Below are 19,539 nucleotides of genomic sequence, written 5' to 3' on the forward strand. Positions count from 1 at the left end.
CCAGCGCCACGCCGCTGGCTCGGCCCGCCACGGTCACTCCCACACCCGCGGGGAAACCCCAGCAAGGGGAACACGCGGGCACGCGCCCGAGCCTGCCCGCCCCCACACGGCACGCCGTGGGGGGCGACGAGGCACCCGTCCCCCCCGAGGGGGACGAGGGGCACGCCTCCCTTACCGACTCGACCCCCCCGCTCCTCAGACACACCAGCGCAGTGGTTACCTGAGGAGGCCGACGGGAACAGGGAACGACACCGCCACTCGGCCTCGGGCGCCTGAGGGACGACCTGGAACGCTCCAGGGGCACCGCCAACGGCCTGGGGAACGCGCTCACGCGCCCGGGAAGGCGCGCGGCGCGGCGGCAACACGGCCCGCCCCACCGCGGGGAGGGCCGCCCGCGAGACACAGCCAAGAGGCACAGGCGGAGCATCCGCCGCGTCACGGAGACCCCGACACCGCCCACGCCACGAGGCACGGGGCGGGGGAGCGAGGTCGGGCCGGATTCCGCACCCCTGCCGCCTCCCACACGCCACTCGCAGCGGGGGAGAACGGGCGAGGGGACCCGCGGGCAGAGCGAGAAGAGCGGTCCCGTTCGCCATGAACGTCCGTCCCTCGTCTGGCACGGCTTAGGCCCGGCCCGGGAGAGCACAGCATCACCACATCGGTCGGCAGCATAACGCGAGGGACCCCCGAGCAAGGGAAGGCCGGCGAGGACAGCGAGCGGAGGAGCCTGCTTCAGCCTCACCGACCCCTCTCCTCCTCCAGCAAGCGCGGGCGACCACCCCAGGACGAGAACGCCTGACACGCACTGGCACGGAGCCGGTGGGATGGGGTAAGTCGCGACCGCACCCGGGTGCCGGCGGCAGGGAGTGCACGTGGTAGAGGACCCCGCGCCCCTAACCCCGCCGCCCTCGGGTACCAGAGACCGGAGGTGGCACCACGGTCGTGGGGGCGCCTGGAACGCACAAGAGCCGGCGCGCAGGCCCCAGCGGGCGGCTCAAGCGGCGGGGGTGGAAACGGGCGTCCGGTTCTCGGCCAGAGCCCGGAGCCCTCCCCGCACACGCATCCAGGCACCCGGAAGCTCTCGGGCGACTGTCACCCGAGCAGAGCGTGTCAGCACTTACCTGGCGGCACAAAACCACCCATTCGGGGGCAAGAATCGCCGCGCCCGGAGACGGGGCCCACCCACGGATCACCAGGGGAACCCCTGGATCACGGCCACGGCCACCAGACCCCAAGCACGACCCCATCGCCACCAGGCCCGGAGCTCCCGGGGCCATCTGGTCGACCCCAGAAGCGTGGCGGCAGGGGGAGCCGGGGACAGCCTCCCCGGGCCGCCCGCGCGGGCCGGGACCGGTCGGTCCCTCCCTCTGAGTCGCCGGGTCAGGACTTAGAAAAGAATTCCGCGGAGGCGCCTCCGGCGACCGGGCCCGGGGCGGGACCGTGGCTCCCGTCCCTCAGCCGGGGCTCCACCTACGCCTCGAGCCGGCCCCCTCCCGCCTCCGGACAAAGACGCGACCCGCGAAACTCGGAGAGAGAAGTCCGGTCCGACGGCCCGGACCCACCCCGGGCACGCGTCCGGGCCGGGGACGCCCTCCCCGGCCCGCCCTCGAGGGCTCCCGGGGCCGGTCCACGCTCTTCTCCAGGGCGGGACTTGGAAAAAAAAACTGCCACGGAGGAGGAGGCATCCGAGGACCGGGCCCGGTCCCCACCGCCAGAGCCGGTCGACTCGGAAGACCAGTGGGGAAAAGGCCAGCCCGGCGGCCGAGCCCGTCGCGCCCTCCACGGGCCTCCCCCGCAAGGCCCCGGCCGGTCGCCCACCTCCGGAGCGGGGCGCGGAAAGGGGATCGGCGACGCGGAAGGCCCGACCACCGGGCCGCCCTCGGGACGACGGCCGGGCACGGGACGAGCTCCCTCGCCCGTTCCCCCGCGGCGGCCCCCCACCCCCTCCCGGGGACGGAGGGGCACCGGCGGCTGCTGGTCGACCCGTCCGGGAGGCCCCACACCCCGGCCGGCACCGGGCGGCGCGGCGACAGCCACCTCCCTCAGTAGCCTGCACCTCCAATCTCCGGCGAGCGGGCGTCGCGCTCACGCCCCGGCGCCACCGGGCCAGATCCCGCCAGCGACGCCGGCCTCCCGGGACTCTGCCTCGGTCACCGCGGCCGAGTCCCGTCCCTTGGCCCGCGTCGCCGGAGCTCCGGAGGAAAGAGACGATATAAAAGCGGCCGCCAGGTGGCACCCGGCGACCGACGACCGCCTCAGCGGGACGGAGCCGGAGCGCGGGCCCGCCGGGGAGCACAGCCGGGCCGCCGGGCCGCCCGATCCCGTCCCGGAGCCCCCTCGGACCCAGCCTCCCGGCCCAGTGCGGCCCCGGGGCGTCCGCCCGCGGGCTCCCGGCCGCCAAGGCGCAGCCCCAGCCGCAGGAGGGGGACTCGGAAAAGGTTTCTCGGGCGATCACCGGGAAGGGGAAGGGGAGAGTTCCCCCCAGAGAGGCCAGGGGGCGGCCCGGGCCGGGCTGGGCCGGTGCGGCCGGGAGGCCGCCGCTTCCCGGAGCGGCTGGAGCGCCCCCGGGGTTCCCGGGAGGACTTAGAAAATCAGGGCGGGCGGGGACGGTCAAACCGAAACCAGGCACGTCATCCGAGAAGGACCGTGATGACGGGAGGAGGAAAGCTTTCCAGTCCAGAGGGCCTGTCGAAGGCAGGCGGAGAGTCTACCCGCTGAAACTGACGAAGATGGGCAAAAGAAGCTAGCTCAGGCGCCGACATTTAAGGAAATAAAAAAAAAAAAGCACGAGGGCGTGGAGAAATGGGGAAAAATCAACACTGAGAAATCTACCCTCTGAAACCGACGAAGATGGGCAACAGGGGCTAGCTCAGGTGGCAATTTTTAAGGAAAAATGAAAGGAAGTGCGTGGAGACCTGGGGAAAAAGCAACACGGAGAAATCTACCCTCTAGAACTGAGAAAGAAGCGCAACAGAGGCTAGCTCAGGTGGCAATCTTTAAGCAAAAAAAATAAAATAAAAAAATACAATGGCGAGGGGACCCGGTCAAAAAGCAACCCTGAAAAAGGTACCCTCTGAAACTGAGGAAGCAGGGCAACAGTGCCTAGCTCAGGTGACAATCTTTAAGCAAAAGAAACACACAAGGGCGTGGGGAGCTGGCGAAAAGGCAACACTGAGAAATCCACCCTCTGAAACGGACGAAGATGGGCAACAGAGGCTAGCTCAGGTGGCAATCTTTAAGCAAAAGAAACACACAAGGGCGTGGAGACCTGGGGAAAAAGCAACACGGAGAAATCCACCCTCTGAAACTGAGGAAGATGGGCAAGAGAGGCTACCTCACGTGGCAATCCTTAAGCAAAAACAAAGCACAAAGGCGTGGAGCCCTGGGGACAAAGCAACCCTGAAATATCTACCCTCTGAAACTGAGGAACATGGGCAAGAGAGGCTAGCTCAGGTGGCACTCGTTAAGCAAAAACAAAACACAAAGGCGTGGAGACCTGGGGAAAAAGCAACCCTGAAATATCTACCCTCTGAAACTGAGGAAGATGGGCAAGAGAGGCTGGCTTCAGGTGGCAAACGTTAAGCAAAAGAAACACACAAGGGCGTGGAGACCTGGGGAAACAGCAACACGGAGATATCGACCCTCTGAAACTGAGGAACATGGGCAAGAGAGGCTAGCTCAGGTGGCAATCGTTAAGCAAAAACAAAACCCAAAGGCGTGGAGACCTGGGGAAAAAGCAACCCTGAAATATCTACCCTCTGAAACTGAGGAAGATGGGCAAGAGAGGCTGGCTTCAGGTGGCAATCTTTAAGCAAAAGAAACACACAAGGGCGTGGGGAGCTGGGGAAAAGGCAACACTGAGAAATCCACCCTCTGAAACGGACGAAGATGGGCAACAGAGGCTAGCTCAGGTGGCAATCGTTAAGCAAAAGAAACACACAAGGGCGTGGAGGCCTGGGGAAAAAGCAACACGGAGAAATCCACCCTCTGAAACTGAGGGACATGGGCAAAAGAAGCTAGCTCAGGTTGCAACCTTTAAGCAGAAAAAAACACAAGGGCGTGCAGACCTGGCAAAAAAGCAACAGTGAGAAATCTACCCTCTGAAACCGACGAAGATGGACAACAGAGGCTAGCTCGGGTGGCAATTTTTAAGGAAAAATAAAAGGAAGTGCGTGGAGACCTGGGGAAAAAGCAACACGGAGAAATCTACCCTCTAGAACTGAGAAAGAAGCGCAACAGAGGCTAGCTCAGGTGGCAATCTTTAAGCAAAAAAAATAAAATAAAAAAATACAATGGCGAGGAGACCCGGTCAAAAAGCAACCCTGAAAAAGGTACCCTCTGAAACTGAGGAAGCAGGGCAACAGTGCCTAGCTCAGGTGACAATCTTTAAGCAAAAGAAACACACAAGGGCGTGGGGAGCTGGCGAAAAGGCAACACTGAGAAATCCACCCTCTGAAACGGACGAAGATGGGCAACAGAGGCTAGCTCAGGTGGCAATCTTTAAGCAAAAGAAACACACAAGGGCGTGGAGACCTGGGGAAAAAGCAACACGGAGAAATCCACCCTCTGAAACTGAGGAAGATGGGCAAGAGAGGCTACCTCAGGTGGCAATCCTTAAGCAAAAACAAAGCACAAAGGCGTGGAGCCCTGGGGACAAAGCAACCCTGAAATATCTACCCTCTGAAACTGAGGAACATGGGCAAGAGAGGCTAGCTCAGGTGGCACTCGTTAAGCAAAAACAAAACACAAAGGCGTGGAGACCTGGGGAAAAAGCAACCCTGAAATATCTACCCTCTGAAACTGAGGAAGATGGGCAAGAGAGGCTGGCTTCAGGTGGCAAACGTTAAGCAAAAGAAACACACAAGGGCGTGGAGACCTGGGGAAACAGCAACACGGAGATATCGACCCTCTGAAACTGAGGAACATGGGCAAGAGAGGCTAGCTCAGGTGGCAATCGTTAAGCAAAAACAAAACCCAAAGGCGTGGAGACCTGGGGAAAAAGCAACCCTGAAATATCTACCCTCTGAAACTGAGGAAGATGGGCAAGAGAGGCTGGCTTCAGGTGGCAATCTTTAAGCAAAAGAAACACACAAGGGCGTGGGGAGCTGGGGAAAAGGCAACACTGAGAAATCCACCCTCTGAAACGGACGAAGATGGGCAACAGAGGCTAGCTCAGGTGGCAATCGTTAAGCAAAAGAAACACACAAGGGCGTGGAGGCCTGGGGAAAAAGCAACACGGAGAAATCCACCCTCTGAAACTGAGGGACATGGGCAAAAGAAGCTAGCTCAGGTTGCAACCTTTAAGCAGAAAAAAAACACAAGGGCGTGCAGACCTGGCAAAAAAGCAACAGTGAGAAATCTACCCTCTGAAACCGACGAAGATGGACAACAGAGGCTAGCTCAGGTGGCAATTTTTAAGGAAAAATAAAAGGAAGTGCGTGGAGACCTGGGGAAAAAGCAACACGGAGAAATCTACCCTCTAGAACTGAGAAAGAAGCGCAACAGAGGCTAGCTCAGGTGGCAATCTTTAAGCAAAAAAAATAAAATAAAAAAATACAATGGCGAGGAGACCCGGTCAAAAAGCAACCCTGAAAAAGGTACCCTCTGAAACTGAGGAAGCAGGGCAACAGTGCCTAGCTCAGGTGACAATCTTTAAGCAAAAGAAACACACAAGGGCGTGGGGAGCTGGCGAAAAGGCAACACTGAGAAATCCACCCTCTGAAACGGACGAAGATGGGCAACAGAGGCTAGCTCAGGTGGCAATCTTTAAGCAAAAGAAACACACAAGGGCGTGGAGACCTGGGGAAAAAGCAACACGGAGAAATCCACCCTCTGAAACTGAGGAAGATGGGCAAGAGAGGCTACCTCACGTGGCAATCCTTAAGCAAAAACAAAGCACAAAGGCGTGGAGCCCTGGGGACAAAGCAACCCTGAAATATCTACCCTCTGAAACTGAGGAACATGGGCAAGAGAGGCTAGCTCAGGTGGCAATCGTTAAGCAAAAACAAAACACAAAGGCGTGGAGACCTGGGGAAAAAGCAACCCTGAAATATCTACCCTCTGAAACTGAGGAAGATGGGCAAGAGAGGCTGGCTTCAGGTGGCAAACGTTAAGCAAAAGAAACACACAAGGGCGTGGAGACCTGGGGAAACAGCAACACGGAGATATCGACCCTCTGAAACTCAGGAAGATGGGCAAGAGAGGCTAGCTCAGGTGGCAATCGTTAAGCAAAAACAAAACCCAAAGGCGTGGAGACCTGGGGAAAAAGCAACCCTGAAATATCTACCCTCTGAAACTGAGGAAGATGGGCAAGAGAGGCTGGCTTCAGGTGGCAATCTTTAAGCAAAAGAAACACACAAGGGCGTGGGGAGCTGGGGAAAAGGCAACACTGAGAAATCCACCCTCTGAAACGGACGAAGATGGGCAACAGAGGCTAGCTCAGGTGGCAATCGTTAAGCAAAAGAAACACACAAGGGCGTGGAGGCCTGGGGAAAAAGCAACACGGAGAAATCCACCCTCTGAAACTGACGAACATGGGCGAAAGAAGCTAGCTCAGGTTGCAACCTTTAAGCAGAAAAAAAACACAAGGGCGTGCAGACCTGGCAAAAAAGCAACAGTGAGAAATCTACCCTCTGAAACCGACGAAGATGGACAACAGAGGCTAGCTCAGGTGGCAATTTTTAAGGAAAAATAAAAGGAAGTGCGTGGAGACCTGGGGAAAAAGCAACACGGAGAAATCTACCCTCTAGAACTGAGAAAGAAGCGCAACAGAGGCTAGCTCAGGTGGCAATCTTTAAGCAAAAAAAATAAAATAAAAAAATACAATGGCGAGGAGACCCGGTCAAAAAGCAACCCTGAAAAAGGTACCCTCTGAAACTGAGGAAGCAGGGCAACAGTGCCTAGCTCAGGTGACAATCTTTAAGCAAAAGAAACACACAAGGGCGTGGGGAGCTGGCGAAAAGGCAACACTGAGAAATCCACCCTCTGAAACGGACGAAGATGGGCAACAGAGGCTAGCTCAGGTGGCAATCGTTAAGCAAAAGAAACACACAAGGGCGTGGAGGCCTGGGGAAAAAGCAACACGGAGAAATCCACCCTCTGAAACTGAGGGACATGGGCAAAAGAAGCTAGCTCAGGTTGCAACCTTTAAGCAGAAAAAAAACACAAGGGCGTGCAGACCTGGCAAAAAAGCAACAGTGAGAAATCTACCCTCTGAAACCGACGAAGATGGACAACAGAGGCTAGCTCAGGTGGCAATTTTTAAGGAAAAATAAAAGGAAGTGCGTGGAGACCTGGGGAAAAAGCAACACGGAGAAATCTACCCTCTAGAACTGAGAAAGAAGCGCAACAGAGGCTAGCTCAGGTGGCAATCTTTAAGCAAAAAAAATAAGATAAAAAAATACAATGGCGAGGAGACCCGGTCAAAAAGCAACCCTGAAAAAGGTACCCTCTGAAACTGAGGAAGCAGGGCAACAGTGCCTAGCTCAGGTGACAATCTTTAAGCAAAAGAAACACACAAGGGCGTGGGGAGCTGGCGAAAAGGCAACACTGAGAAATCCACCCTCTGAAACGGACGAAGATGGGCAACAGAGGCTAGCTCAGGTGGCAATCTTTAAGCAAAAGAAACACACAAGGGCGTGGAGACCTGGGGAAAAAGCAACACGGAGAAATCCACCCTCTGAAACTGAGGAAGATGGGCAAGAGAGGCTAGCTCAGGTGGCAATCCTTAAGCAAAAACAAAGCACAAAGGCGTGGAGCCCTGGGGACAAAGCAACCCTGAAATATCTACCCTCTAAAACTGAGGAACATGGGCAAGAGAGGCTAGCTCAGGTGGCAATCGTTAAGCAAAAACAAAACCCAAAGGCGTGGAGACCTGGGGAAAAAGCAACCCTGAAATATCTACCCTCTGAAACTGAGGAAGATGGGCAAGAGAGGCTGGCTTCAGGTGGCAATCTTTAAGCAAAAGAAACACACAAGGGCGTGGGGAGCTGGGGAAAAGGCAACACTGAGAAATCCACCCTCTGAAACGGACGAAGATGGGCAACAGAGGCTAGCTCAGGTGGCAATCGTTAAGCAAAAGAAACACACAAGGGCGTGGAGGCCTGGGGAAAAAGCAACACGGAGAAATCCACCCTCTGAAACTGAGGGACATGGGCAAGAGAGGCTGGCTTCAGGTGGCAAACGTTAAGCAAAAGAAACACACAAGGGCGTGGAGACCTGAGGAAACAGCAACACGGAGATATCGACCCTCTGAAACTCAGGAAGATGGGCAAGAGAGGCTAGCTCAGGTGGCAATCCTTAAGCAAAAACAAAACCCAAAGGCGTGGAGACCTGGGGAAAAAGCAACCCTGAAATATCTACCCTCTGAAACTGAGGAAGATGGGCAAGAGAGGCTGGCTTCAGGTGGCAATCTTTAAGCAAAAGAAACACAGAAGGGCGTGGGGAGCTGGCGAAAAGGCAACACTGAGAAATCCACCCTCTGAAACGGACGAAGATGGGCAACAGAGGCTAGCTCAGGTGGCAATCGTTAAGCAAAAGAAACACACAAGGGCGTGGAGGCCTGGGGAAAAAGCAACACGGAGAAATCCACCCTCTGAAACTGAGGGACATGGGCAAAAGAAGCTAGCTCAGGTTGCAACCTTTAAGCAGAAAAAAAACACAAGGGCGTGCAGACCTGGCAAAAAAGCAACAGTGAGAAATCTACCCTCTGAAACCGACGAAGATGGACAACAGAGGCTAGCTCAGGTGGCAATTTTTAAGGAAAAATAAAAGGAAGTGCGTGGAGACCTGGGGAAAAAGCAACACGGAGAAATCTACCCTCTAGAACTGAGAAAGAAGCGCAACAGAGGCTAGCTCAGGTGGCAATCTTTAAGCAAAAAAAATAAGATAAAAAAATACAATGGCGAGGAGACCCGGTCAAAAAGCAACCCTGAAAAAGGTACCCTCTGAAACTGAGGAAGCAGGGCAACAGTGCCTAGCTCAGGTGACAATCTTTAAGCAAAAGAAACACACAAGGGCGTGGGGAGCTGGCGAAAAGGCAACACTGAGAAATCCACCCTCTGAAACGGACGAAGATGGGCAACAGAGGCTAGCTCAGGTGGCAATCTTTAAGCAAAAGAAACACACAAGGGCGTGGAGACCTGGGGAAAAAGCAACACGGAGAAATCCACCCTCTGAAACTGAGGAAGATGGGCAAGAGAGGCTAGCTCAGGTGGCAATCCTTAAGCAAAAACAAAGCACAAAGGCGTGGAGCCCTGGGGACAAAGCAACCCTGAAATATCTACCCTCTAAAACTGAGGAACATGGGCAAGAGAGGCTAGCTCAGGTGGCAATCGTTAAGCAAAAACAAAACCCAAAGGCGTGGAGACCTGGGGAAAAAGCAACCCTGAAATATCTACCCTCTGAAACTGAGGAAGATGGGCAAGAGAGGCTGGCTTCAGGTGGCAATCTTTAAGCAAAAGAAACACACAAGGGCGTGGGGAGCTGGGGAAAAGGCAACACTGAGAAATCCACCCTCTGAAACGGACGAAGATGGGCAACAGAGGCTAGCTCAGGTGGCAATCGTTAAGCAAAAGAAACACACAAGGGCGTGGAGGCCTGGGGAAAAAGCAACACGGAGAAATCCACCCTCTGAAACTGAGGGACATGGGCAAGAGAGGCTGGCTTCAGGTGGCAAACGTTAAGCAAAAGAAACACACAAGGGCGTGGAGACCTGAGGAAACAGCAACACGGAGATATCGACCCTCTGAAACTCAGGAAGATGGGCAAGAGAGGCTAGCTCAGGTGGCAATCGTTAAGCAAAAACAAAACCCAAAGGCGTGGAGACCTGGGGAAAAAGCAACCCTGAAATATCTACCCTCTGAAACTGAGGAAGATGGGCAAGAGAGGCTGGCTTCAGGTGGCAATCTTTAAGCAAAAGAAACACAGAAGGGCGTGGGGAGCTGGCGAAAAGGCAACACTGAGAAATCCACCCTCTGAAACGGACGAAGATGGGCAACAGAGGCTAGCTCAGGTGGCAATCGTTAAGCAAAAGAAACACACAAGGGCGTGGAGGCCTGGGGAAAAAGCAACACGGAGAAATCCACCCTCTGAAACTGAGGGACATGGGCAAAAGAAGCTAGCTCAGGTTGCAACCTTTAAGCAGAAAAAAAACACAAGGGCGTGCAGACCTGGCAAAAAAGCAACAGTGAGAAATCTACCCTCTGAAACCGACGAAGATGGACAACAGAGGCTAGCTCAGGTGGCAATTTTTAAGGAAAAATAAAAGGAAGTGCGTGGAGACCTGGGGAAAAAGCAACACGGAGAAATCTACCCTCTAGAACTGAGAAAGAAGCGCAACAGAGGCTAGCTCAGGTGGCAATCTTTAAGCAAAAAAAATAAGATAAAAAAATACAATGGCGAGGAGACCCGGTCAAAAAGCAACCCTGAAAAAGGTACCCTCTGAAACTGAGGAAGCAGGGCAACAGTGCCTAGCTCAGGTGACAATCTTTAAGCAAAAGAAACACACAAGGGCGTGGGGAGCTGGCGAAAAGGCAACACTGAGAAATCCACCCTCTGAAACGGACGAAGATGGGCAACAGAGGCTAGCTCAGGTGGCAATCTTTAAGCAAAAGAAACACACAAGGGCGTGGAGACCTGGGGAAAAAGCAACACGGAGAAATCCACCCTCTGAAACTGAGGAAGATGGGCAAGAGAGGCTAGCTCAGGTGGCAATCCTTAAGCAAAAACAAAGCACAAAGGCGTGGAGCCCTGGGGACAAAGCAACCCTGAAATATCTACCCTCTAAAACTGAGGAACATGGGCAAGAGAGGCTAGCTCAGGTGGCAATCGTTAAGCAAAAACAAAACCCAAAGGCGTGGAGACCTGGGGAAAAAGCAACCCTGAAATATCTACCCTCTGAAACTGAGGAAGATGGGCAAGAGAGGCTGGCTTCAGGTGGCAATCTTTAAGCAAAAGAAACACACAAGGGCGTGGGGAGCTGGGGAAAAGGCAACACTGAGAAATCCACCCTCTGAAACGGACGAAGATGGGCAACAGAGGCTAGCTCAGGTGGCAATCGTTAAGCAAAAGAAACACACAAGGGCGTGGAGGCCTGGGGAAAAAGCAACACGGAGAAATCCACCCTCTGAAACTGAGGGACATGGGCAAGAGAGGCTGGCTTCAGGTGGCAAACGTTAAGCAAAAGAAACACACAAGGGCGTGGAGACCTGAGGAAACAGCAACACGGAGATATCGACCCTCTGAAACTCAGGAAGATGGGCAAGAGAGGCTAGCTCAGGTGGCAATCGTTAAGCAAAAACAAAACCCAAAGGCGTGGAGACCTGGGGAAAAAGCAACCCTGAAATATCTACCCTCTGAAACTGAGGAAGATGGGCAAGAGAGGCTGGCTTCAGGTGGCAATCTTTAAGCAAAAGAAACACAGAAGGGCGTGGGGAGCTGGCGAAAAGGCAACACTGAGAAATCCACCCTCTGAAACGGACGAAGATGGGCAACAGAGGCTAGCTCAGGTGGCAATCGTTAAGCAAAAGAAACACACAAGGGCGTGGAGGCCTGGGGAAAAAGCAACACGGAGAAATCCACCCTCTGAAACTGAGGGACATGGGCAAAAGAAGCTAGCTCAGGTTGCAACCTTTAAGCAGAAAAAAAACACAAGGGCGTGCAGACCTGGCAAAAAAGCAACAGTGAGAAATCTACCCTCTGAAACCGACGAAGATGGACAACAGAGGCTAGCTCAGGTGGCAATTTTTAAGGAAAAATAAAAGGAAGTGCGTGGAGACCTGGGGAAAAAGCAACACGGAGAAATCTACCCTCTAGAACTGAGAAAGAAGCGCAACAGAGGCTAGCTCAGGTGGCAATCTTTAAGCAAAAAAAATAAGATAAAAAAATACAATGGCGAGGAGACCCGGTCAAAAAGCAACCCTGAAAAAGGTACCCTCTGAAACTGAGGAAGCAGGGCAACAGTGCCTAGCTCAGGTGACAATCTTTAAGCAAAAGAAACACACAAGGGCGTGGGGAGCTGGCGAAAAGGCAACACTGAGAAATCCACCCTCTGAAACGGACGAAGATGGGCAACAGAGGCTAGCTCAGGTGGCAATCTTTAAGCAAAAGAAACACACAAGGGCGTGGAGACCTGGGGAAAAAGCAACACGGAGAAATCCACCCTCTGAAACTGAGGAAGATGGGCAAGAGAGGCTAGCTCAGGTGGCAATCCTTAAGCAAAAACAAAGCACAAAGGCGTGGAGCCCTGGGGACAAAGCAACCCTGAAATATCTACCCTCTAAAACTGAGGAACATGGGCAAGAGAGGCTAGCTCAGGTGGCAATCGTTAAGCAAAAACAAAACCCAAAGGCGTGGAGACCTGGGGAAAAAGCAACCCTGAAATATCTACCCTCTGAAACTGAGGAAGATGGGCAAGAGAGGCTGGCTTCAGGTGGCAATCTTTAAGCAAAAGAAACACACAAGGGCGTGGAGGCCTGGGGAAAAAGCAACACGGAGAAATCCACCCTCTGAAACTGAGGGACATGGGCAAAAGAAGCTAGCTCAGGTTGCAACCTTTAAGCAGAAAAAAAACACAAGGGCGTGCAGACCTGGCAAAAAAGCAACAGTGAGAAATCTACCCTCTGAAACCGACGAAGATGGACAACAGAGGCTAGCTCAGGTGGCAATTTTTAAGGAAAAATAAAAGGAAGTGCGTGGAGACCTGGGGAAAAAGCAACACGGAGAAATCTACCCTCTAGAACTGAGAAAGAAGCGCAACAGAGGCTAGCTCAGGTGGCAATCTTTAAGCAAAAAAAATAAAATAAAAAAATACAATGGCGAGGAGACCCGGTCAAAAAGCAACCCTGAAAAAGGTACCCTCTGAAACTGAGGAAGCAGGGCAACAGTGCCTAGCTCAGGTGACAATCTTTAAGCAAAAGAAACACACAAGGGCGTGGGGAGCTGGCGAAAAGGCAACACTGAGAAATCCACCCTCTGAAACGGACGAAGATGGGCAACAGAGGCTAGCTCAGGTGGCAATCTTTAAGCAAAAGAAACACACAAGGGCGTGGAGACCTGGGGAAAAAGCAACACGGAGAAATCCACCCTCTGAAACTGAGGAAGATGGGCAAGAGAGGCTACCTCAGGTGGCAATCCTTAAGCAAAAACAAAGCACAAAGGCGTGGAGCCCTGGGGACAAAGCAACCCTGAAATATCTACCCTCTGAAACTGAGGAACATGGGCAAGAGAGGCTAGCTCAGGTGGCAATCGTTAAGCAAAAACAAAACACAAAGGCGTGGAGACCTGGGGAAAAAGCAACCCTGAAATATCTACCCTCTGAAACTGAGGAAGATGGGCAAGAGAGGCTGGCTTCAGGTGGCAAACGTTAAGCAAAAGAAACACACAAGGGCGTGGAGACCTGGGGAAACAGCAACACGGAGATATCGACCCTCTGAAACTCAGGAAGATGGGCAAGAGAGGCTAGCTCAGGTGGCAATCGTTAAGCAAAAACAAAACCCAAAGGCGTGGAGACCTGGGGAAAAAGCAACCCTGAAATATCTACCCTCTGAAACTGAGGAAGATGGGCAAGAGAGGCTGGCTTCAGGTGGCAATCTTTAAGCAAAAGAAACACACAAGGGCGTGGGGAGCTGGGGAAAAGGCAACACTGAGAAATCCACCCTCTGAAACGGACGAAGATGGGCAACAGAGGCTAGCTCAGGTGGCAATCGTTAAGCAAAAGAAACACACAAGGGCGTGGAGGCCTGGGGAAAAAGCAACACGGAGAAATCCACCCTCTGAAACTGACGAACATGGGCGAAAGAAGCTAGCTCAGGTTGCAACCTTTAAGCAGAAAAAAAACACAAGGGCGTGCAGACCTGGCAAAAAAGCAACAGTGAGAAATCTACCCTCTGAAACCGACGAAGATGGACAACAGAGGCTAGCTCAGGTGGCAATTTTTAAGGAAAAATAAAAGGAAGTGCGTGGAGACCTGGGGAAAAAGCAACACGGAGAAATCTACCCTCTAGAACTGAGAAAGAAGCGCAACAGAGGCTAGCTCAGGTGGCAATCTTTAAGCAAAAAAAATAAAATAAAAAAATACAATGGCGAGGAGACCCGGTCAAAAAGCAACCCTGAAAAAGGTACCCTCTGAAACTGAGGAAGCAGGGCAACAGTGCCTAGCTCAGGTGACAATCTTTAAGCAAAAGAAACACACAAGGGCGTGGGGAGCTGGCGAAAAGGCAACACTGAGAAATCCACCCTCTGAAACGGACGAAGATGGGCAACAGAGGCTAGCTCAGGTGGCAATCTTTAAGCAAAAGAAACACACAAGGGCGTGGAGACCTGGGGAAAAAGCAACACGGAGAAATCCACCCTCTGAAACTGAGGAAGATGGGCAAGAGAGGCTAGCTCAGGTGGCAATCCTTAAGCAAAAACAAAGCACAAAGGCGTGGAGCCCTGGGGACAAAGCAACCCTGAAATATCTACCCTCTAAAACTGAGGAACATGGGCAAGAGAGGCTAGCTCAGGTGGCAATCGTTAAGCAAAAACAAAACCCAAAGGCGTGGAGACCTGGGGAAAAAGCAACCCTGAAATATCTACCCTCTGAAACTGAGGAAGATGGGCAAGAGAGGCTGGCTTCAGGTGGCAATCTTTAAGCAAAAGAAACACACAAGGGCGTGGGGAGCTGGGGAAAAGGCAACACTGAGAAATCCACCCTCTGAAACGGACGAAGATGGGCAACAGAGGCTAGCTCAGGTGGCAATCGTTAAGCAAAAGAAACACACAAGGGCGTGGAGGCCTGGGGAAAAAGCAACACGGAGAAATCCACCCTCTGAAACTGAGGGACATGGGCAAGAGAGGCTGGCTTCAGGTGGCAAACGTTAAGCAAAAGAAACACACAAGGGCGTGGAGACCTGAGGAAACAGCAACACGGAGATATCGACCCTCTGAAACTCAGGAAGATGGGCAAGAGAGGCTAGCTCAGGTGGCAATCGTTAAGCAAAAACAAAACCCAAAGGCGTGGAGACCTGGGGAAAAAGCAACCCTGAAATATCTACCCTCTGAAACTGAGGAAGATGGGCAAGAGAGGCTGGCTTCAGGTGGCAATCTTTAAGCAAAAGAAACACAGAAGGGCGTGGGGAGCTGGCGAAAAGGCAACACTGAGAAATCCACCCTCTGAAACGGACGAAGATGGGCAACAGAGGCTAGCTCAGGTGGCAATCGTTAAGCAAAAGAAACACACAAGGGCGTGGAGGCCTGGGGAAAAAGCAACACGGAGAAATCCACCCTCTGAAACTGAGGGACATGGGCAAAAGAAGCTAGCTCAGGTTGCAACCTTTAAGCAGAAAAAAAACACAAGGGCGTGCAGACCTGGCAAAAAAGCAACAGTGAGAAATCTACCCTCTGAAACCGACGAAGATGGACAACAGAGGCTAGCTCAGGTGGCAATTTTTAAGGAAAAATAAAAGGAAGTGCGTGGAGACCTGGGGAAAAAGCAACACGGAGAAATCTACCCTCTAGAACTGAGAAAGAAGCGCAACAGAGGCTAGCTCAGGTGGCAATCTTTAAGCAAAAAAAATAAAATAAAAAAATACAATGGCGAGGAGACCCGGTCAAAAAGCAACCCTGAAAAAGGTACCCTCTGAAACTGAGGAAGCAGGGCAACAGTGCCTAGCTCAGGTGACAATCTTTAAGCAAAAGAAACACACAAGGGCGTGGGGAGCTGGCGAAAAGGCAACACTGAGAAATCCACCCTCTGAAACGGACGAAGATGGGCAACAGAGGCTAGCTCAGGTGGCAATCTTTAAGCAAAAGAAACACACAAGGGCGTGGAGACCTGGGGAAAAAGCAACACGGAGAAATCCACCCTCTGAAACTGAGGAAGATGGGCAAGAGAGGCTAGCTCAGGTGGCAATCCTTAAGCAAAAACAAAGCACAAAGGCGTGGAGCCCTGGGGACAAAGCAACCCTGAAATATCTACCCTCTAAAACTGAGGAACATGGGCAAGAGAGGCTAGCTCAGGTGGCAATCGTTAAGCAAAAACAAAACCCAAAGGCGTGGAGACCTGGGGAAAAAGCAACCCTGAAATATCTACCCTCTGAAACTGAGGAAGATGGGCAAGAGAGGCTGGCTTCAGGTGGCAATCTTTAAGCAAAAGAAACACACAAGGGCGTGGAGGCCTGGGGAAAAAGCAACACGGAGAAATCCACCCTCTGAAACTGAGGGACATGGGCAAAAGAAGCTAGCTCAGGTTGCAACCTTTAAGCAGAAAAAAAACACAAGGGCGTGCAGACCTGGCAAAAAAGCAACAGTGAGAAATCTACCCTCTGAAACCGACGAAGATGGACAACAGAGGCTAGCTCAGGTGGCAATTTTTAAGGAAAAATAAAAGGAAGTGCGTGGAGACCTGGGGAAAAAGCAACACGGAGAAATCTACCCTCTAGAACTGAGAAAGAAGCGCAACAGAGGCTAGCTCAGGTGGCAATCTTTAAGCAAAAAAAATAAAATAAAAAAATACAATGGCGAGGAGACCCGGTCAAAAAGCAACCCTGAAAAAGGTACCCTCTGAAACTGAGGAAGCAGGGCAACAGTGCCTAGCTCAGGTGACAATCTTTAAGCAAAAGAAACACACAAGGGCGTGGGGAGCTGGCGAAAAGGCAACACTGAGAAATCCACCCTCTGAAACGGACGAAGATGGGCAACAGAGGCTAGCTCAGGTGGCAATCTTTAAGCAAAAGAAACACACAAGGGCGTGGAGACCTGGGGAAAAAGCAACACGGAGAAATCCACCCTCTGAAACTGAGGAAGATGGGCAAGAGAGGCTAGCTCAGGTGGCAATCCTTAAGCAAAAACAAAGCACAAAGGCGTGGAGCCCTGGGGACAAAGCAACCCTGAAATATCTACCCTCTAAAACTGAGGAACATGGGCAAGAGAGGCTAGCTCAGGTGGCAATCGTTAAGCAAAAACAAAACACAAAGGCGTGGAGACCTGGGGAAAAAGCAACCCTGAAATATCTACCCTCTGAAACTGAGGAAGATGGGCAAGAGAGGCTGGCTTCAGGTGGCAATCTTTAAGCAAAAGAAACACACAAGGGCGTGGAGGCCTGGGGAAAAAGCAACACGGAGAAATCCACCCTCTGAAACTGAGGGACATGGGCAAAAGAAGCTAGCTCAGGTTGCAACCTTTAAGCAGAAAAAAAACACAAGGGCGTGCAGACCTGGCAAAAAAGCAACAGTGAGAAATCTACCCTCTGAAACCGACGAAGATGGACAACAGAGGCTAGCTCAGGTGGCAATTTTTAAGGAAAAATAAAAGGAAGTGCGTGGAGACCTGGGGAAAAAGCAACACGGAGAAATCTACCCTCTAGAACTGAGAAAGAAGCGCAACAGAGGCTAGCTCAGGTGGCAATCTTTAAGCAAAAAAAATAAAATAAAAAAATACAATGGCGAGGAGACCCGGTCAAAAAGCAACCCTGAAAAAGGTACCCTCTGAAACTGAGGAAGCAGGGCAACAGTGCCTAGCTCAGGTGACAATCTTTAAGCAAAAGAAACACACAAGGGCGTGGGGAGCTGGCGAAAAGGCAACACTGAGAAATCCACCCTCTGAAACGGACGAAGATGGGCAACAGAGGCTAGCTCAGGTGGCAATCTTTAAGCAAAAGAAACACACAAGGGCGTGGAGACCTGGGGAAAAAGCAACACGGAGAAATCCACCCTCTGAAACTGAGGAAGATGGGCAAGAGAGGCTAGCTCAGGTGGCAATCCTTAAGCAAAAACAAAGCACAAAGGCGTGGAGCCCTGGGGACAAAGCAACCCTGAAATATCTACCCTCTAAAACTGAGGAACATGGGCAAGAGAGGCTAGCTCAGGTGGCAATCGTTAAGCAAAAACAAAACCCAAAGGCGTGGAGACCTGGGGAAAAAGCAACCCTGAAATATCTACCCTCTGAAACTGAGGAAGATGGGCAAGAGAGGCTGGCTTCAGGTGGCAATCTTTAAGCAAAAGAAACACACAAGGGCGTGGAGGCCTGGGGAAAAAGCAACACGGAGAAATCCACCCTCTGAAACTGAGGGACATGGGCAAAAGAAGCTAGCTCAGGTTGCAACCTTTAAGCAGAAAAAAAACACAAGGGCGTGCAGACCTGGCAAAAAAGCAACAGTGAGAAATCTACCCTCTGAAACCGACGAAGATGGACAACAGAGGCTAGCTCAGGTGGCAATTTTTAAGGAAAAATAAAAGGAAGTGCGTGGAGACCTGGGGAAAAAGCAACACGGAGAAATCTACCCTCTAGAACTGAGAAAGAAGCGCAACAGAGGCTAGCTCAGGTGGCAATCTTTAAGCAAAAAAAATAAAATAAAAAAATACAATGGCGAGGAGACCCGGTCAAAAAGCAACCCTGAAAAAGGTTCCCTCTGAAACTGAGGAAGCAGGGCAACAGTGCCTAGCTCAGGTGACAATCTTTAAGCAAAAGAAACACACAAGGGCGTGGGGAGCTGGCGAAAAGGCAACACTGAGAAATCCACCCTCTGAAACGGACGAAGATGGGCAACAGAGGCTAGCTCAGGTGGCAATCTTTAAGCAAAAGAAACACACAAGGGCGTGGAGACCTGGGGAAAAAGCAACACGGAGAAATCCACCCTCTGAAACTGAGGAAGATGGGCAAGAGAGGCTACCTCAGGTGGCAATCCTTAAGCAAAAACAAAGCACAAAGGCGTGGAGCCCTGGGGACAAAGCAACCCTGAAATATCTACCCTCTGAAACTGAGGAACATGGGCAAGAGAGGCTAGCTCAGGTGGCAATCGTTAAGCAAAAACAAAACACAAAGGCGTGGAGACCTGGGGAAAAAGCAACCCTGAAATATCTACCCTCTGAAACTGAGGAAGATGGGCAAGAGAGGCTGGCTTCAGGTGGCAAACGTTAAGCAAAAGAAACACACAAGGGCGTGGAGACCTGGGGAAACAGCAACACGGAGATATCGACCCTCTGAAACTCAGGAAGATGGGCAAGAGAGGCTAGCTCAGGTGGCAATCGTTAAGCAAAAACAAAACCCAAAGGCGTGGAGACCTGGGGAAAAAGCAACCCTGAAATATCTACCCTCTGAAACTGAGGAAGATGGGCAAGAGAGGCTGGCTTCAGGTGGCAATCTTTAAGCAAAAGAAACACACAAGGGCGTGGGGAGCTGGGGAAAAGGCAACACTGAGAAATCCACCCTCTGAAACGGACGAAGATGGGCAACAGAGGCTAGCTCAGGTGGCAATCGTTAAGCAAAAGAAACACACAAGGGCGTGGAGGCCTGGGGAAAAAGCAACACGGAGAAATCCACCCTCTGAAACTGACGAACATGGGCGAAAGAAGCTAGCTCAGGTTGCAACCTTTAAGCAGAAAAAAAACACAAGGGCGTGCAGACCTGGCAAAAAAGCAACAGTGAGAAATCTACCCTCTGAAACCGACGAAGATGGACAACAGAGGCTAGCTCAGGTGGCAATTTTTAAGGAAAAATAAAAGGAAGTGCGTGGAGACCTGGGGAAAAAGCAACACGGAGAAATCTACCCTCTAGAACTGA

This window comes from Equus asinus, unplaced genomic scaffold (genome assembly GCF_041296235.1).
Source record: "Equus asinus isolate D_3611 breed Donkey unplaced genomic scaffold, EquAss-T2T_v2 contig_195, whole genome shotgun sequence".
Classification (NCBI taxonomy): domain Eukaryota; kingdom Metazoa; phylum Chordata; class Mammalia; order Perissodactyla; family Equidae; genus Equus; species Equus asinus.